The sequence below is a fragment of the Myotis nattereri genome (assembly GCF_964212035.1).
Source record: "Myotis nattereri genome assembly, chromosome: 1".
In the NCBI taxonomy this organism is placed as follows: domain Eukaryota; kingdom Metazoa; phylum Chordata; class Mammalia; order Chiroptera; family Vespertilionidae; genus Myotis; species Myotis nattereri.
The window spans coordinates 26,915,369-26,933,224 of NC_138075.1; the positions used below are offsets into that span (position 1 = coordinate 26,915,369).

General features: G+C 41.2%; 1 protein-coding gene across 3 annotated transcripts in view; it reads left to right on the forward strand.

The window, feature by feature from the left end:
* The window catches only part of LOC308516632 (cytochrome c oxidase assembly protein COX16 homolog, mitochondrial), a 39,089-nt gene extending 22,466 nt beyond the window's left edge, over positions 1-16,623 (forward strand). For 2 of the 3 annotated variants that reach the window (XR_013995769.1, XR_013995770.1), the window contains one exon: positions 15,280-16,609. The gene's annotated coding sequence lies outside the window, so the exon portion shown is untranslated. Of the gene's footprint in view, positions 1-15,279 lie in introns of all 3 variants that reach the window. The other variant, XR_013995768.1, reaches the window with a different exon arrangement.
* The last annotated feature ends 1,233 nt before the right edge of the window (positions 16,624-17,856 follow it).

Here is a 17,856-nt window from a genome sequence, read left to right on the forward strand (position 1 = left end):
GATCCCAAGGAGGGAATGGATTTCATAGGAAGGCCATCTTGTCTTGTGACACTGCTGTGTGTGTGTGCGCCCATGTGTGCGCGCTCTTCCTGGAACATGCAATAGGTAGAAAACCAGCATTTCCACCTTTTGCCTTCCAACACATCTGCCTCCACTCCCAAATCCCAAGCCCCATTTCTTCCTCTCCTCTGTTCATGAGGAATGAGAACTTGGGAAAGAGGGGGATCAGTTTTGAACTGCTTGTAGCTGGTGAAATAATCTTGAAATAACTCATTAAAATTTTTAGTACCTAGATGGACCTATATTTCATTTCATATTCCAATCTGTATCCAGAGAGACCAAAGTCCTGAAACCACTTATTCTTTTCTTACCTGTTACGACAAATGTTCCCCCCAAACCCTCAAAGGTGTTGGTTTAATTTCGCATTGCCATCCCCAGACCACCTACCATCTCTATGTATAGGTCTCTTCCAAAGCCCAGAGCTGCTGCAGCAGGTAGACAGTGAGGCAGGGGGAGGGGACAGGAAGAGGAGCACCAGCACGGAAGGGCTCTTCTCTTTTGGAGACTAGATTCCTGGCACTTGATGAGTCAGTTAAAGGAGAGTGAGTCTGAAGGTTCACAGGGAGGATTTTGCTGCCTGCTCCCAATATCTGTGAGCAGAGAGCAGACTTGGCTGCTCCAGCTCAGTCTGTGATCCCTGAAGTGAGGAGTTATATTACCATGGCTGAGCCAAATTATATTGTGTTTTTCTGGGAATGGGAATTAACCCAAGCTTAACTCCTATTTCTGTAAAATGAACAAAGATAAATTAAAGGGTTAGATATCCTGATTCACCATGATTTGCACTGATTTTTGTGCTGGAAATGGGCTTACGTAAGCTCTCTTTGATTTAATCAACTAACAAATATTAGATTTAAATTCAGGTTTCAGCCTCGTATGCTAAAATGCACAAAAACACACCTGGACGCTAGGGATTAGGTTCCTGATAGGCACAAGGGTTACAGTAGGGAAATAAGTCCTTTGAAGAAAGAATACTGGGAACATTTATACTCTGAGGCTAGTCAGAACACTCAGGGAATGTGTCTCCTCTGGGATGGAGTTTGTAGTGAAAAGGGCATAGTAGCAGGAATCAGGTCTGTTATATTACAAAAGGCCTGAAATTCCTTGCTAAGAAAATCAGAATGAATATTGTTTGTAAAAGCCAGAGATTCCCATTATCATTTATATCTTTTCTTAAAAACATATGTTTTATTGATTTTTTACACAGAGGGAGGGAGAGGGATAGAGAGTTAGAAACATCGATGAGAGAGAAACATCGACCAGCTGCCTCCTGCACACCTCCTACTGGGGATGTGCCCGCAACCAAGGTACATGCCCTTGTCCGGAATCGAACTTGGGACCCTTCAGTCTGCAGGCCGATGCTCTATCCACTGAGCCAAACCGGTTTGGCTCATTTATATCTTTTAGGTAACTTACAATCGTGCCTAAGATAAGACTTGAAAATTACAAATTACAATGGTTTCTTTCCTTTTTTTTTTTTTCTTTCCATATTTGACTCCATAGTCCTGTAGACATGTGTGTTATTGGAGATTAGGAATTTCTCCTGTGGAGACCACTTAAGGACTACTTTAATAGATGGAAAGATGGTAAGAAAATAAACTAGATATGTTTCAGTGGCAAAAGAGAGGCAAAGGCAAATGGAAAGATTTCAGGGATACCACGGGAAATGTTACTCTATCATCTGCACTGTTATACTATTGTTATCTCAAATAATACTTGATAGGTGAGGCTTTCTCTGATTCCCCCTGGCCAGCCACCCATGTGGTTTCCTAAGCTACTGCTGCACTTTAGGCACACATCATTTATGTGCCCATCAGCTTGCTGGCTTCTTTAGGGCAGGGATCATATATCTTTTAATCTCTGACTTTTGCAAGCCTTCTAATGACCTGCAAGCAGGTGTGTTGGATGGTTGTTGAATGAGTGGTAAATACTTATTCATAAATGACTAAAGTTTGAAGACTAATTGGCAGCAAAAGCACTAGCATTAACGATTCAATGATATCAAGACAGTAGGCTGTTTGCTACCGATCAACCGAACCTTTCGTAGCACTTAAAAATAAAAATAAAAATTAAGCTTGTAAACTCCCCATCCCACAAATAGCCAGAGGCTGGAGTGCTAGCTTTACAGTAACTTTTTTTCCTTGGCTGGTTTTATTGAGTGGCTAACAGGGAGTGTTTTAAGAAAACGGTAGTCAAGAACTGGAACACGGGAAGTACTGGTTTCTCTATCAGTTTGATGGTAAAGGCGATTAGGAATTCAAGTCTCGAAATTCCAATTACACGCCGGCGGGCCGGAACCAAACCGTTCGTGCTGCCATTTCCGGGCGGATGCCTGAGTATGTTACAATGGAGCGCCAGCTCGCCTCCGGCGGAGGTCCCTCCGGAGAGGACCGCGAGCTGAGAGGCTGAGACTCAGTCCTGGTCCTCGAAGGAGCTGGAGCCGCAGATATCGGGGCACCCGCGCTGGGCCTGTTGGGCAGGTTGTCCTAGTGGGTCGGAGAGTGCGCCCGGCGCAAGAACAAGAGTCTTGGCTACGGTGTCCGGATGCCGGTGACGGAGCTGGGGGAGGTGAGAGCCAGCGGCTGAGGAGGCGGCGCGCGGGGATTCCGGAAGGGGCGGGCTCCGTGGGTGGGACCGGATTGCGCGGAATCCACGTGGGAGGCTGAGCCCTGGGAGCCCACCGGCCCCGCTGCGTGGTGGAGGGATGGGGGGTTTTTGGCGCCCTCCCTGAGGCCGAGAGACTGGCAGGCGGTAACAACATACACCAGAGCCGAGTTTTAACCCGGGTCTGGTGATTACCAGTCTGCATTTTCCAGTTCCTACAGCGTGCAGCGTGTCAGGGTCGCTGGGGCCCAGCGCGGTTACTTAATAATTGTACAGTTTGGGGCATCTCCGTGCACCAGTTTCCTAGTTTGCGAAATGGGCTGAATTCGTATTTCACACAGTTGTAAGGATAGTTATAGGGTCTAGCGCAGCGTCTGCTAAGCGGGAGAGACTCCGCAGGGGTAGCCGTGTTCTCCTTCTTGCTTCTGTAGCTCTGCTTACCCTGAGCACAGTGCCGCCCAGGATGTTGGATGGTGATCTTCATGTGTTCGTGTCCCATCTTCCCGCAGCGCCCCGAGAAGGGGGACTGTTCCCATTGCTCAGGGAGCACATGTGGACACGGGTGTAACCGTGGAAGGATTAGGCCTCGAAGTCAGTCAGACCGAGCTGGAATCCAGACAGCTCGCTTTATTTGCTGTGTGATTTGGGGCAAGTTGTTTGCTATTGCAGTCCTTACAACAGCATGATTTGGATAAAGGTTTGAAACAGGAGGTAGGCCTTTCAGTCAGAATGGAGTCCAATTATACCAGCAGGGCCAAGGACATGGTCACTTCATTTTCAATATAAAATAGTCTGTTCAGAGGAAGGGTTGTAAGCCTTATCTTTGATGGCTTGTCAAATATACTAATCGGCTTATGAGCACAGTTGGAGTCAGGCAGATAAAAGTATTGGATTCAATGCTCTTACCCCAACAAAAGTACTAGAATAGAACATCATATTATTTATTTACTATGGGCCCAGTGCACGATTAAATTGTGTGTGTGGGGTCCCCTAGGCCTAGTCTGCCATCAGGGCCATGTCCACCACCCCTGACACCTCGCATGCTCCGTGGATGCTGCCACCTGCATGCTCTGCTGACGCTGCCGCCCCTTGCGCTCCACCGGATGCCAGGTTCTCACCTTCCCTGGGCCCGGCGTTCACCCACTTGGAGGATGCCTGTAGGCAGCAGCCCATTGTGGAGCCGCTCTCGGCGCCCTCCCCTTTGGCCATGACCTGCGGGCTGCGCCATCTGGTATCGGGAAGCCGAGATGTCCTTCTGCTCCACCGGCCTCTGCTCTGTCTGGGCTCGGGTAGTAACCGCTGCTGCCAGCACAGTCGCCGTGCAAGAGTAAAGCTGGCAGGCTGGTGGCACACGCGAGTGCACACTCCCTTACACTCCCCCTCACGCCTCTCAAAGGTTATCCCCGCCCTTTTGAATCCAGCCAATCTGGGAGCCCTGCTACCCCACCTCCAGCCAATCCGCTCGCCCACCAGCCTCACCCCCTCCCCCAACTGCCTTCCCAACCACCCTGGAGGCTCTCAGTCTTTAGAGCTGAACCTTGCAACCCAGTGAAGGCGGGGAGGGCCACCTGACACACCAGGAAACTGAAGTCCGAGGCTGAGTGTGAGCGCAGCTCCGCTCTGTTCCCTCCCATGGGGCCTGTCCTATCCCTCTGGCCAAGTGCTCAGGTCCCGCCCCTCCCTGATGTCAAGGGCCTATTCTGCCTCCCCATCGCCGCCCGCCTCCCGCCTCCCGCCTCTGTCGCCTTGGCTCCGTTCCTGTCTCCGCGGCCTCTACTTTGCTCCCTTCTGCAGCAGTTGGCTTCGTTCTACCTTGTCTTCAGTCTTTGCTCCCAGCCGGTATATGCAAATTAACCGCCATCTTGGTTAGGTTAATTTGCATATAGTTGCTCTGATTGGCTAGTGGGTGTAGCGAAGGTACAGTCGATTAGCATCTTTGTCTTTTATTAGTGTAGATGTTTCATAATTACTGTAACATCTTCAAGGTGGATTATTTCTTCTGATAAATATTAGTAATTTTTATGGAATAACATACAGAAGAGTGTCTTACAGTACCAGGTATACACTAATAGTTTTCTCCTTTTCTTTTCTGTTAACATTCTCCCCTCACCCCCAATAATGAATTTGCTGCTTGAGCTTCTTCTCTACCCATTCCCTAAGTTTTCCTGAATGGTATCATCAGTGACCTACCACTTTCTAAATTTCATACTTTCTCATTTTTATCTACTCTGACTGTTCTATTGTATATGCTACCAATGCTGACTTCCTGCTTTTTAAAAACCCTGTTGTCTTACATAAATCTGCTGTGCTTTTATTTTTTTGCTAACTTGACACTCTTTCTCATTTTCCTTTTTTTTGGGAAGGGGGGGGGGAGGGAGGTCTGTCCAGTAATCTGTATTTTTTAGATGAAAAGTCAAAGGACCATGATTTGTCCAAGACAGTAATTAAGGTATATGAGCAAGGATATACAAATAGATATGATTAAAAATAACAGAAATTCCAGGATCTAAAAGACCCATATATGTCAATACCTGATTTATGAGAAAAAAATTAAGGCATTATAAAGTACTATGTAAAGGAAGATCTTTTAAATACCTAGGGTTGAGATAAAATATTCACATGGCAAAAAATAGAATCTTTGCTTCTATCCCACACCATATAAAATCAATATTCCATTAGTTATATATCACTTGTAAATGGTTAAAAAATCTCTCTATATAAAACCCTAATATGCAAATAGACAGATTGGTGGAACTGAACAACCAGTCGCTATGACTTGCGCTGACCACCAGGGGGTGCGCTGGGAACATGGTGGGCGTCGGCTGTGTTGGGATGGTGGAGCAGGTGAGCAGGGGCGCCAGACCAGGGCAGGATGCCGGTTGCTGTCATTGGGGCAAGCCTCTGGTGGTTACTGAAAATTCTTTGCTCTTGCCCGCTGTGGTCTCGCCAGGCGTTCGCACCCGCTGCTGGCACCTGGCACCAGCCCAGATGGATTGCTCAGCGCAGTCAGTGGGTGTGAGCGACGGCTGCCAGCCCTGATCACCCCTCAGGGCTTCTCCACCTCCCCCTGTTCCTGAGGGGCGATTGGGGCTGGCAGTCGCCACTCGCACCCACTGCCAGCGCCAGCCCCGCTTGTAACCACTGCTGGCACCACCCCAATCTCTCCGTGCAATCAGTGGGTGCAAGTGGGACCAGCGACCTCAGCCTATGGGAGCAGCTGTGGTGGGAGCTGGGCTGCTGGCAGACAGAGGACTGGAGGCCGTGGCAGGAAGGGCTGGGTAGGGGTGTGGAGGATGGGCCGAAACCCACACCTGTGCCCACTGCAGCCTCGTGGCCCACAGGTCCTTTCAAGGTGCACAAATTTGTGCACTGGGCCTGTAGTTTTTAAATAATAATAGATAATTTATTCACTGCAGAAACATAATTTTTAGATGTTTCTGCAGTCAATAAATCATAAAACATAAAGTCATTGTAAAAGGAAATATTGATAAGTGTACACCTAAAATTAAGAACTGATGCTTACCAAAAGATAGCATAAAGAAAGAGAAAAGGCCAAGACCGGTTTGGCTCAGTGGATAGAGCGTCAGCCTGCGGACTGAAAGGTCCCAGGTTCGATTCCGGTCAAGGGCATGTACCTGGGTTGCGGGCACATCCCCGATAGGAGATGTGCAGGAGGCAGCTGATGGATGTTTCTCTCTCATCGATGTTTCTAACTCTCTATCTCTCTCCCTTCCTCTCTGTAAAAAATCAATAAAATATATTTAAAAAAAAAAAAAAGAAAGAGAAAAGACAAACTTTGTATTGGGAGAAGATATTTGCCACATATGCAATCAATAAAGGGCTTGTGTCCAGAAAGTAAAATGAACTTATAAATCAATAAGTGAAAGGACAAAGTTTCACAAAGGGGGATATCCAAATGGCCAAAACAAATGTGAAAACAGTTCAGCCTCATTAATCAGAGAAAGAAATGCAAATTAAAACCACATTGAGATACCACTACACAGCTGACAGAATGGCTAAAATTTAAAAAGGAGAAAAAGCAGGAATAAGCAAGGATGTGAAACAACTAGAACTTTCACACACTGCTAATGGAATATAAATTGGTACCATTAATTTGGAAACTGAAATATGAGCCTATGTATCAAGATACATAATAAGATTGTTCATAGCTGCATAATAATAATTCATATCATTAAAAAACCAAAATCAACCAAATATCCATTATCAGCAGAATGAAAAAAATAAATTTATATAATGGGATACTCTACAACAATGAAAATAAAAGAACTATGGCTATATGAAATAACATAGATGAATTTCACAAGTGTAATTGGGAGTGAAAAAGTCAAATATGAAAGAATATATGATTTACAGTTCCATTTATAGAAATATCAAAAATAAACTATGTTTAGGGATTCATGATAAAATTATGAAGAAAAATAGCAATTACTATATATGTCACAATCATGTTTATCTTTTGGGATAGGCATTCATGAAGGGTTATATGGGAATTGAACTAGGTCAGGCCAAATCTGGCCTTCTGTTTTTGTCAATAAAATCCCTTATTGAAACACATCCACATCCTTTTCTTTACTATTGTCTGTCACTGCTTTGGCTACAACAGAATTAAGCAGTAGTGACACAGTTCATGTATCTGCAAAGCCTAAAACATTTACATCTGGCCCTTTACAGAAAAAGTGTGCCAACCTTTGCTCTGGGTGATGGTTACAGGAGTGTGCTTTGTGATCATTCATTGAGCCTTACAGTTCCGACATACACTTTTTTGTTTGTATTTTATATATTACAATATTTTAAGAATTAAAAAGCAGTGGAATGCAGTAGGTGTTCTAATGCAAACATTTTCAAATCACTATGGAAGCACAACAAAGCCTCAGCAGGCTTTAAGTGTAAAAGAATGAGGAGGTCTGGCCCAGGTTGCTCAATGGTTGAGCATTGACCTATGAACCAGGAAGTCATGGTTTGATTCCCTGTCAGGGCTTGATCCTCAGTAGGGGGTGTGCAGGAAGATCAATGATTCTATCTTATAATTGATGTTCCTATCTCTCTTTCTTCCTCTCAATTAAAAAAAGAAATTGTGTTTCTTTAAAAAAAAAAAAAAAAAGTATGAGAAGGAGTCCCAGAGGAAGTGATTGTAAAGCTGAGTCTGGAAGCATGAACAGGATTGTCCCAGGTGCCTGAAATAGGGAAGTACATTAGCCGCACAGGTATCAGCATGTATGCCAGCAGGAGGTGTGAGAGAAGAGAGTATGTTTTGGAGAACAGATATGGTTCAGTAAGGTAGCACGGGAAGAATGCTAGGAAATGAGGCTGATGAGGCAGCTGGGACCTTGACAACAAGTGACAGGGTATATCATGTTTACAGGTTTAAAGCTGACTTTGTGGAGGTAGTGAGGATTAAAAGGCATCAAGCAGAGATGCAAGCAGAAAAACTCAAGCTTGCATTTTATTAAGATGATTTTGACAACAGTATAGACTAGAGCAGGCGTGGGCAAACTACGGCCCGCGGGCCGGATCCGGCCCGTTTGAAATGAATAAAACTATTCAAAAAAAAGACCGTACCCTTTTATGTAATGATGTTTACTTTGAATTTATATTAGTTCACACAAACACTCCATCCATGCTTTTGTTCCGGCCCTCCGGTCCAGTTTAAGAACCCATTGTGGCCCTCAAGTAAAAAAGTTTGCCCACCCCTGGACTAGAGGATGGGTAGGAAGAGGATAGCGCTGGAAGGGGGGGCGGGGGGGGGGGAGAAGCAACTAGAAGACTGTTGTGTTTCCTAGAAAGCAGTTTTAATAGGTCCTTGTTCTGGCAGCACATGCCAAGGCCATTTAAAAGCCATTTTTGCTTTCTGCTATGACTGTGATCACTGCTGCTGTACTGAACTGTTTATTCTCAATATATCCCTCACGTCTTGCTCAATTTGGATTTTAACTTATTTAGCAGCTAATCATTACCTTGCTTGATCTTGATCTTGCATGATCTGATGCATGATCTTGACTTCTCAAATATGACTTTGACACTTCTCAACACTTAAATACATTAGTATATGTAAAAAGCTTAGAATACCATTTGGTACATAATAAGTTTTTTTACAGTATTATAATTTTGCTGACCTGATATTAAATATCAAACCAGATGTTGAGCTCAGACTCTTCTTTTTTTCCAGACCTACTCAAAAGGGTATGCGTGTGTAAGACTACTAAAGATTGGGGGGATAAAGGAATTTGCATTTCATTTGTGCCAACAGCTTAGAATTTCAAGGTATACAATTCTCTTTCTAAAAGTTCCTCAAATATTTCCAGTTTGAACTTACTCTCTTCTCATTCTTTACTGATCCCATGATCCCAGTCTTCATGAATGCAGAGTATTTCTTCACATTTAGTTCTACTGATCTATGCTTTCAGGGTCTTGTCATCCACCCCCCAGCCTGTTGGTTAAAAATCTTAAGCATGGGTATTTACTCTTCTGTAAGCATATCTCATGCAGTAGATACGGTTCCTAGTGGTTCTCATGAATTCTTTAATACTGAAGTATGTTGAAAGCAATCTGATTATTTTATCATTTGAGCTATCAGTCTGGCTGTAGGTTTTCTGTTAATCCACATTTTCACATTTCAAGCTATAAAAGTAATATAAGGAACTGAGAGCCCATAAGGTGCAGAGATTAAATCTTATTCATCTTTATAGCCACAGCAGTACCCAGTAGGTGGCTCAAAAATTGATGTACACTTGTCATTCATTGTCTGTCTCTTTTCAGTAAGAATGAATTACTTTCTTCTGGGAAGTGAGTGGGTGTAAAGTTAGAGAACTTCTTCACTCCCATGATAGTAAAGAATGTACTGCCAGAGACCCACATGATATTTTTCTACTGCATAATCCCAGAATAAATAATTTCATTCATGAGTAATTCTTACTCTTTGCACTCCACAGGACTCGGTAGCTGACTTACTATGTTATAGTCATAATCCCTCTTGATATTCAGTTTCTTCTGTGGAATATTAAATAATTTAAATTTCTACCAAATTTAACAGTTTGACCATAGTTATTCTAGTGGAGTATTCCTGGGGAGAAGAATGGGAGAAGTGGTTTCTAAGAGGGAGAGGTGACATTTTTTTCTCTTCAGACATATTATTTCTAAAATGGCAGATAGCCCAGCAAGTGTGGCTCAGTGGTTGAGTGCTGAACTATGAACCAGGAGGTCACAGTTTGATTCCTGGTCAGGGCACATGTCAGGGCTGTGGGCTCACTCCCCAGTAGGAGGCATGCAGGAGGCAGCCAATCAATGATTCTCTCTCATCATTGATGTATCTGTCTCTCCCTCTCTTTTCCTTTCTGAAATCAATTAAAATATATATATATTTTTAAATGGCAGATATTCTTTTGTTCCCTATACATTTTTGTTTAAAATATTTTTGTAATAAAGAATGTGACTCTATTTTTTGATGTTAGACTGACATCTTTTAAGCCTCACCTTTCCCTTTCCCCACTTTGTCCCACATATGGGCACACTGATAAGAAAGCCCAAGTGATCTTTGTGTCTGTGGAAGTTTAAACCATGCATGGGAACCTTTGTTCGAGTCACCATAAAAACCCCAAGCTAATCTTCTTTTCCTGCTCTCTCAAGCCATTTTTGGGCCTGTTTGGGAGCCATCCTACTCTCATATGAGTAATACAACTTTTCATACATTCTTGGTGTGTGTGTGTGTATACATCGAAACCAGATTTTGAGATCTTTGGCTTGAATAGGGTCCATCTCTACACTGTATCTGCAATGATTTTATTAAATATTTAGTGTATACAAAAGAATATTTTATGATTAAAGTGTAAAAGTAGCAATTTTTAAAAATACTAGACCTATCACCAAACCTAAGAAAGAGAACATTATCTCTATATTTGAAGTGCTTTTCCCTGGTTGCATGCCTCACCCTCCATAAACAATCCCCCAGTTAATCAGGGTATTAATTACCCTGGATATTTGGTTATTTGATTATCAGTCCCTTATTTTATTTTTACATTTTTTTTTTTTTAAATTTTTTTTTAAATATATTTTATTGATTTTTTACAGAGAGGAAGGGAGAGAGATAGAGAGTTAGAAACATCGATGAGAGAGAAACATCGATCAGCTGCCTCCTGCACATCCCCTACCGGGGATGTGCCCGCAACCCAGGTACATGCCCTTGACCGGAATCGAACCTGGGACCTTTCAGTCCGCAAGCCGACGCTCCATCCACTGAGCCAAACCGGTTTCGGCTATTTTTACATTTTAATCACAGATGTAAGTATTCCTACATTACATATTGTTTTGTTTTGCATGTTTATTAACTAATATAGATGAAATCACACTGTACATACTATTTGGGTACTTTTTCTTCTCAATACTACTTTTGAAAGTTTTATTCATGTTGATTCATGTAGGTGAATGCATTCGTTTTCTCTACTATGTTGTATGTCCATTGTATTAATATGTTAGAAGTAACTTATGGATTTTTCTTTCAGTAGAGATTTGATTTTTTTCTCTATCTTTTGATCTTATATGTAATATTGCCATGAACAAGAGCACATAAGCTCTGATGAAAATGTGCAAGTGTTTCTCCAGCATGTTTGCCCAAGAGTAGAATTTCTGGATTATACAGTAGCCACAGTTTTAATTTTATTTAATGGTGATAAATTGATTTCCAAAGTGGCTGTAAAAATTGACATTCCAGTTTTTTAGTTGTTGTTAATCCTCACCCAAATATATCTTTTTCATTGATTTTTAGAGAGAGTAGAAGGGAGGGAGGAAGAGGAGAGAGAAACATTGATGTGAAAGAGACGCATCGATTGGTTGCCTCCCACAGATGCCCAACTCCTGGAGGTGGGGGGTGTAGAGGAGCAGGGGGGCCGGGATCGAGCCTGCAACTGAGGAACGTTCCCTTTACTGAGAATCAAACCGAGACCCTTCGGTCCACAGGCCAATGCTCTAACCACTGAGTAAAACTGGCCAGGGTGACATTCCAATTTTATATTTGACTGTTTGGATAAACAATTTTTCTAGCACTGATCCATATTATTGCCTCTCTCATAAGTCAAGTTTGCATATTCAGATGTTCTTTGATTTACCATAGGATTATGTCCCAATAAACCCAATATAAGTTGAAATTGTCACAAGTCGAAAATGCATTTAATTCACCTAACCCACTGAACATCATAGTTTAGGCTCAGTCAGTTTCTACTGAATGTGTCTCACTTTCACACCATTGAAAAGTCAAAAATTTGTAAGTTATGCTGCTGTAGATGTGGTCTGTTTTCAGAGTTCTCTATTCTGACCGATTTATTCGTCTATTTTTGTCTCTTTCTATACAAGTACAATTTGGGCTTGTGAATGTGGCTTAGTTATAAGCCTTGATCACACTTTATTATTTTTCTTCAGGAGTTTCCTAACTATTCTTGGTTCTTTGTTCTTCCATAGAAATTTTAGAACCAGCTTATTGATCCACTAACCAAAAAAAACTGCAACAAACCAAAACAACAACCGAAAACTTGTTACACTTTTAATGGGATTGAATTGAATATAGAAGTCAATTCAGGAGGAGAATTTGAGGAGAATTGACATATTTTTGCAGTCTTCAATCTACCTATATATAAATATGGCATAACTCCCCATTTGTAGAAGTCATCTTCATTGTCCTTAAAGAAAGTCTTATCGTTTTCCCCAGGAAGGGCTTGCATATTTTTGGTTAGATTTATTTCTAGCTACTTCATTTTTATATGCTATTGTAGATGTAGTATTTTCCTAAATTAGGTTTTACATTTTAAAAGTTATATTTTGATGGTTATATAAAATAAACTGACTTGTATATCTTAGTTTTGTTTCCAAATTCAGTTTACAAAACTTCAGAGTTTATAAAACTCATTCCAATAATTTATAAATTATTTTGATTTTTCTCTGTATCTCTAAATAATATTTTTTTAAGATTTAAAATAATTGATTTTAGGGAGAGAGAGGAAGGGAGAGGGAGAATGAGAAACATGGATTGGCTGCCTCCTGCATGTCCCCTCTTGGGGGTCGAGCCGCAACCCGGGCATGTACCCTGACCGAGAATCGAACCGGCAGCCTTTTGCTTCACGGGATGATGCCCAACCAACTGAGCCACATTGGCCAGGGCTCTAAATAATAACAGTTTCGATTCTTCCTTTCCAGGCCTTGTATCTTTTAACTCTTTTTCTTGCCTTTAACGGGCTAAAACCTTCAGTACAATGCTGTATAGAAATGTCTTGTTCCTGATGGTGTAAAAGAAGGTTTTACCATAAAGTAAGTATACAGACTTTTTGTAGATACTCTACATTGACTGATGGTGATCCTGAAGTGCCCTTTGGTTGCCTGACAATGAAACAGTTGGGACTGGGGACACCTCCTCTCCCCACTTCAGCTGGAAGAGTAAGCCTGAGCCTAACTTTTCCAGGACTGGATACTCTTCTCCTTCCTCAAGGTGCCTGAGTCCAATTTCCCTAAGATCATCAATAAACATGAAAACATACGACCATACAAAGACTTGAACACAAATGATCATGGTGGCATTTTTCACAATAGCCAAAATGTGGAAACAACCGAAATGTCTATCACCTGGTAAATGGATAAACAAAATATGGTATACAGTGGAATACCATTTGTCAATAAAAAAGAATGAATTACTGACACATGCTACAACATGGATGACTACAAAACTATTATTATACTCAGTGAAAAAAAGCCAGCCACAAAAAAACACATTGTAATATTCTATTTATGTTAAATGTCCAAAAAAGGCAAATAGGTTAGTGTTATCTAGGGTTGGGAATGGGAATGGAAAATGGCTGTAAGTGAACATGAGGTTTCTTTTTAGGTGATGGAAATGTTCTAAAATTGGGTTGTGTGTGTGGGGGTGTTTGTACAACTATAAATATAAAGTTCATTTATACACTTAAAATAGATTAATGTTATGGTATGTAAATTATATCTTAATGAGGCTGTTTAAAAAAAATGATCAGAAAAAGCAGCTGAAGTTTCATGATAATTATCTGACTGACTGGTTTCTAAACCTAGCCGTCTTGGTGTCTAGGTCCTGACTGATTATTCCCTGTATATAGGCTGCTCTGATGTTTGCATGGATGTTAGGATAACAAAGGGGCAGGAGATCATGGCAAACAAATCACTGAACTGCTGCCATCTATTCCATTGCTTGCTACCTATACTTCCTACACTAAAGGCCATTCCTACTCTTCTATAATAATAAAAGTGTAATATACTAATTAGACTGGACAGCCGAACGACCTTCTGGACATCATTCTGGACCTTCTGGACAAAGCCACGGTAGCAGGGCCCAAGGCAGAGGCAGTTAGGGGCAATCAGGCAGGCAGGTGAGCGGTTAGGGTCGATCAGGCAGGCAGGCAGGCAGGCAGAGTGGTTAGGAGCGATCAGACGCTGTTGGTGCCCCACCCAGATCTCCTGGGGTCCTTTTTGTCAGTTTGGTATACCCACCCCCCAGCTGCTGCCAGTGATGTTGCTAACAGGTCATACTCTCATGGTTCTCGGGAGACTCGCCCCTCTTCAATTGAAATTGCTTCACTAGAAGACACTTACTTAAGTGATCCTGTGGTGATCCTAGAAATATCTGTGGTTAAGACATCTTGTGGGATCTCTAGAAAGCATCAGAAGGAGAGTTGCAGTGGAGATGTCAACCAGCCACACTCACTGGTTACCATAGTGCTGATTAATGGCTCATGAATTGAGGAGCCATGATGGCAGAGATAAAGGCTATACATGAGCACAAAAGCATGGGATCCCTCACCAAAGCAGGTATGGTGGCTACCACTGCCACCATACCTGCCAACAACAGAGTCTGATACTAAGCCTTTGATCAGGCATGAATCCTTGAGATCAACCAGCCACTTAGTGGCACTTGATAACATAGAACCCCTTGCACCCTGGAAAGGACAGCAATTCATTTTGAATAAGATTGACATATTTTCTAAGTGTGAGTTTACCTTTCATATCTGCTTTGAAGTGGTCAGCACCTCTACTTAGGGGCTCACAGAGCATCTGATTCACTGACATGTGATCTTCCACATACTGTCACTTCAGATCAAGGGACTGAATTTATGAAAAAAGATTCAGTAGTGGGCACATGCCTGTGTGATTCACTGGTGCTGCTACATTCCACATCATTCATACGCTGCTAGCCTGATAGAGGAATGGAATGGCTTCTAAGAAACACAACTGAAGCAACAGCTTGGAGATGATATCCTACAAAGATGGAGCACTATCCTTCCAGATACAGTGTGTAGGTTAAAGCAGAGGTTAGCAAACTTCGATTGAGAGGCCAAACCTGGCTTGCTGCTATTTTACAAACTTTTTATTGGAACGTAACCACACTCATCATCTACATATTGTCTATGGCTTCTTCAAATTGTGATTAACCAGAATCCTGGAGAAGTTGTAAAAGAATGGAGTGAACCTAATGTGCAAAGCAAGTGGACCTGAGTGGTAGAAGGGGTGGAGCAGAGCAGACAATGTTGATGCTCGGTCCAGATCTCTTGGGTCTCATTATAATGATTCTGTGTGCCCACTCTTCTCCAGGTGCCTCGCGTGCTGCTACTAATGGCTCACACCTGCAACAATTTCTGGAGGCTTGCCCTTAGTAGATTGGAGCAACATCACCAGGAGGTGTCTGGAAGTTATGCACCACTCATCCCTGTAACAGTCAGTGAACAGTGACTGCCTTATGCCTGATATGGAGGTACAAAAGCCTCACTTACTTGTCGCAATGTGTCAAGACTATGGTGTGGTATATGCATTAGAGCTACTGGAGATTTCAGGCTGAGGCTACACCAAGCATGTCAAACTTGCAGACTGTGGGCCGCATGCAGCCCACAATGAATATTTTTGCGGCCTAGCCAATATCACGGTATGTAAGAAACATTTTAATAAAAATTTCATAATTTTTACAATATCCTATTATACATAATTATTAATAATGAACTACAACGTTTGCTAATGACTGATTACTATAATCGTGTTGCATTCATTTCCCTTATGTGCTTTATGTGCAGGTGCACCATTTCCACTAATACTAGCAGCGAATATTTTAGCAGCTGATTGCCACATCATTAGTCTTGGACTGACTTGTTTGGTGTGCGCAACAGGAAATATTTCACTTTCAGAGAACAGGAAAAATAGGTTTATTTGTGTTATGCTTATTAATTTGTGCAGTTATTCAGTGTCTGGTAAGTTAATGTTCAAGAAAAAATATTAATTTTTCTTAAAATGTTCTATTATTTTATGTTAACGATTACTCATTTATTTCAGCCCTTTGTATTCAGCATGTCTTATCAAAATAAACCTACGTTTCTATGAAAATTGAAGCTTTTGTTTTTTTGTGGCCCACATAAACTTAAACCTTGTTTATTTGGCCCATGTTAGCCTTTGGGTTTGACATGCTTGGGCTACACTGAGCTGAAACCACACTCTTGCTTTGCTTCTTCCCTTGGCCTCTGTGGTTTCCCCTCATTCCCTTACAATTTTCTTTTTTGTAAGTATAGTTATGAGGGTGGACTGTAAAAGATGCTGTTGATATGCTGATTGATCCAAAACATGCAGCCCATGATTGTGTTTGGCCCAAGATATCTCATGTAATTATGTTATTTCTCCCTTTCAAAACTTGATTATATCTTTTCTGCTTTTGTAAAGTTTATTCTATTTTCCCCCTAATGTCTAAAGATGGAATGCTTATTTCATTAATGTTGAGCCTCTTTTGTACTTACTTAGGAATATATAATTATTCATTTTCCTCAAAATAAGACGTTAGCAGTATCTCACAAGTACTGAATTTGACTTTATCGTTCAGCTCTAAGAAGTTTCTGATTTTCATTATGACATCTTTTCAAACTACAAATAAAATAAAATTTCCAAATACATGGCGGTATTTCTACTTGTCTGTTGTTACTGTTTTTTAACTTAATTTTATGATTGTCAAGTAAGTGTTCTGTATGATATGAATTCCTTGAAATTTATTGAGATTTGTTTTATGAACTACCATAAATATTTTGTGCTTGAACAGAATGTATATTCTGCCGCTGTTGAGGGTGGTGTTCTATACTTATTTTTTTCATTAAGCTTGTTAGTTGTGTTCTGTAGATTTTTTTATATCCTTATTTTTGGGTTTTTTAAAATTTACTGTGAGGAAATTAAGTTAAAATCTCCTTTTAAGATGGTAACTTTGTTCATATATTATGAGACTATGTTATTAAGAGCATCAGTTTAGAACTGCTATGTTTTCCTGATGAATTGAAGTTTTTATTTTTATGTAGTGGCCATCTTTATTGCTAGAAATACTTTTTTGCTTTAAAATCTCATATTTTGTATGACAGTATAGTTATAAAAGATTTCCTTAGTTTAGTATTTTCTTAGTCTATTTTCCCCATGCCTTGACTTTTAGACTTTCTCTGTTCAAATGTTTTGGGTGAGGCACTTACAAAGAGCCTAGAGTTGGATTATTTTTAATCCAGTCTGACAATCTTTGACTTCTAATTAGATAGTTTAGACAAATTCCATTTATTAGGATCAGTTTTACATTTGATATGGTAATTATTTTATTATAAAAATATTCACTGACCTTTCCTAATAGCTCCTCCTTACAAGGCCCCTCTCTTCTAGGCCTGTTCCTGTTAAAGTATTATACTTCTGACCTCATTAATATCTAAGTCCATTAATAGGCTTGGCCACGTAATTGATTGATTTCTTTTTTAGCAATTAAAAGTGAGTATAATTAAATGTGCTACTTCTGAGTTACGTTGTTGTTCTGAGTTGCTCTCTGCTACAGTAATGTGGTGGTTCAGACTGAAGCAATTCCTTGGGTCTCGGTCCCAGATTGAAGACTGGCATGCAATGTGAGTGAGAAGTAAATCTTAGATTCTGTAAGGCTATCCTGCATTTGTTCCATAGCAATTTCGAAATTTTAGTGGGCAAATATTGTTAAAGCCCTCCATATTTGAGATGAGGAATGTTCCTTGATTCAGCCTACTCTACAGAGAGTTGAGGGATTTCTTTTTCCATTGTTCTTTGTGGCCCTGACTCTACCTTCTGGAAATATTTTCCTTTTCCTTTGTCCTCCTTGGCCACATCTGAAATAGAGGGCAACAGAACCTCTTTTTGGAT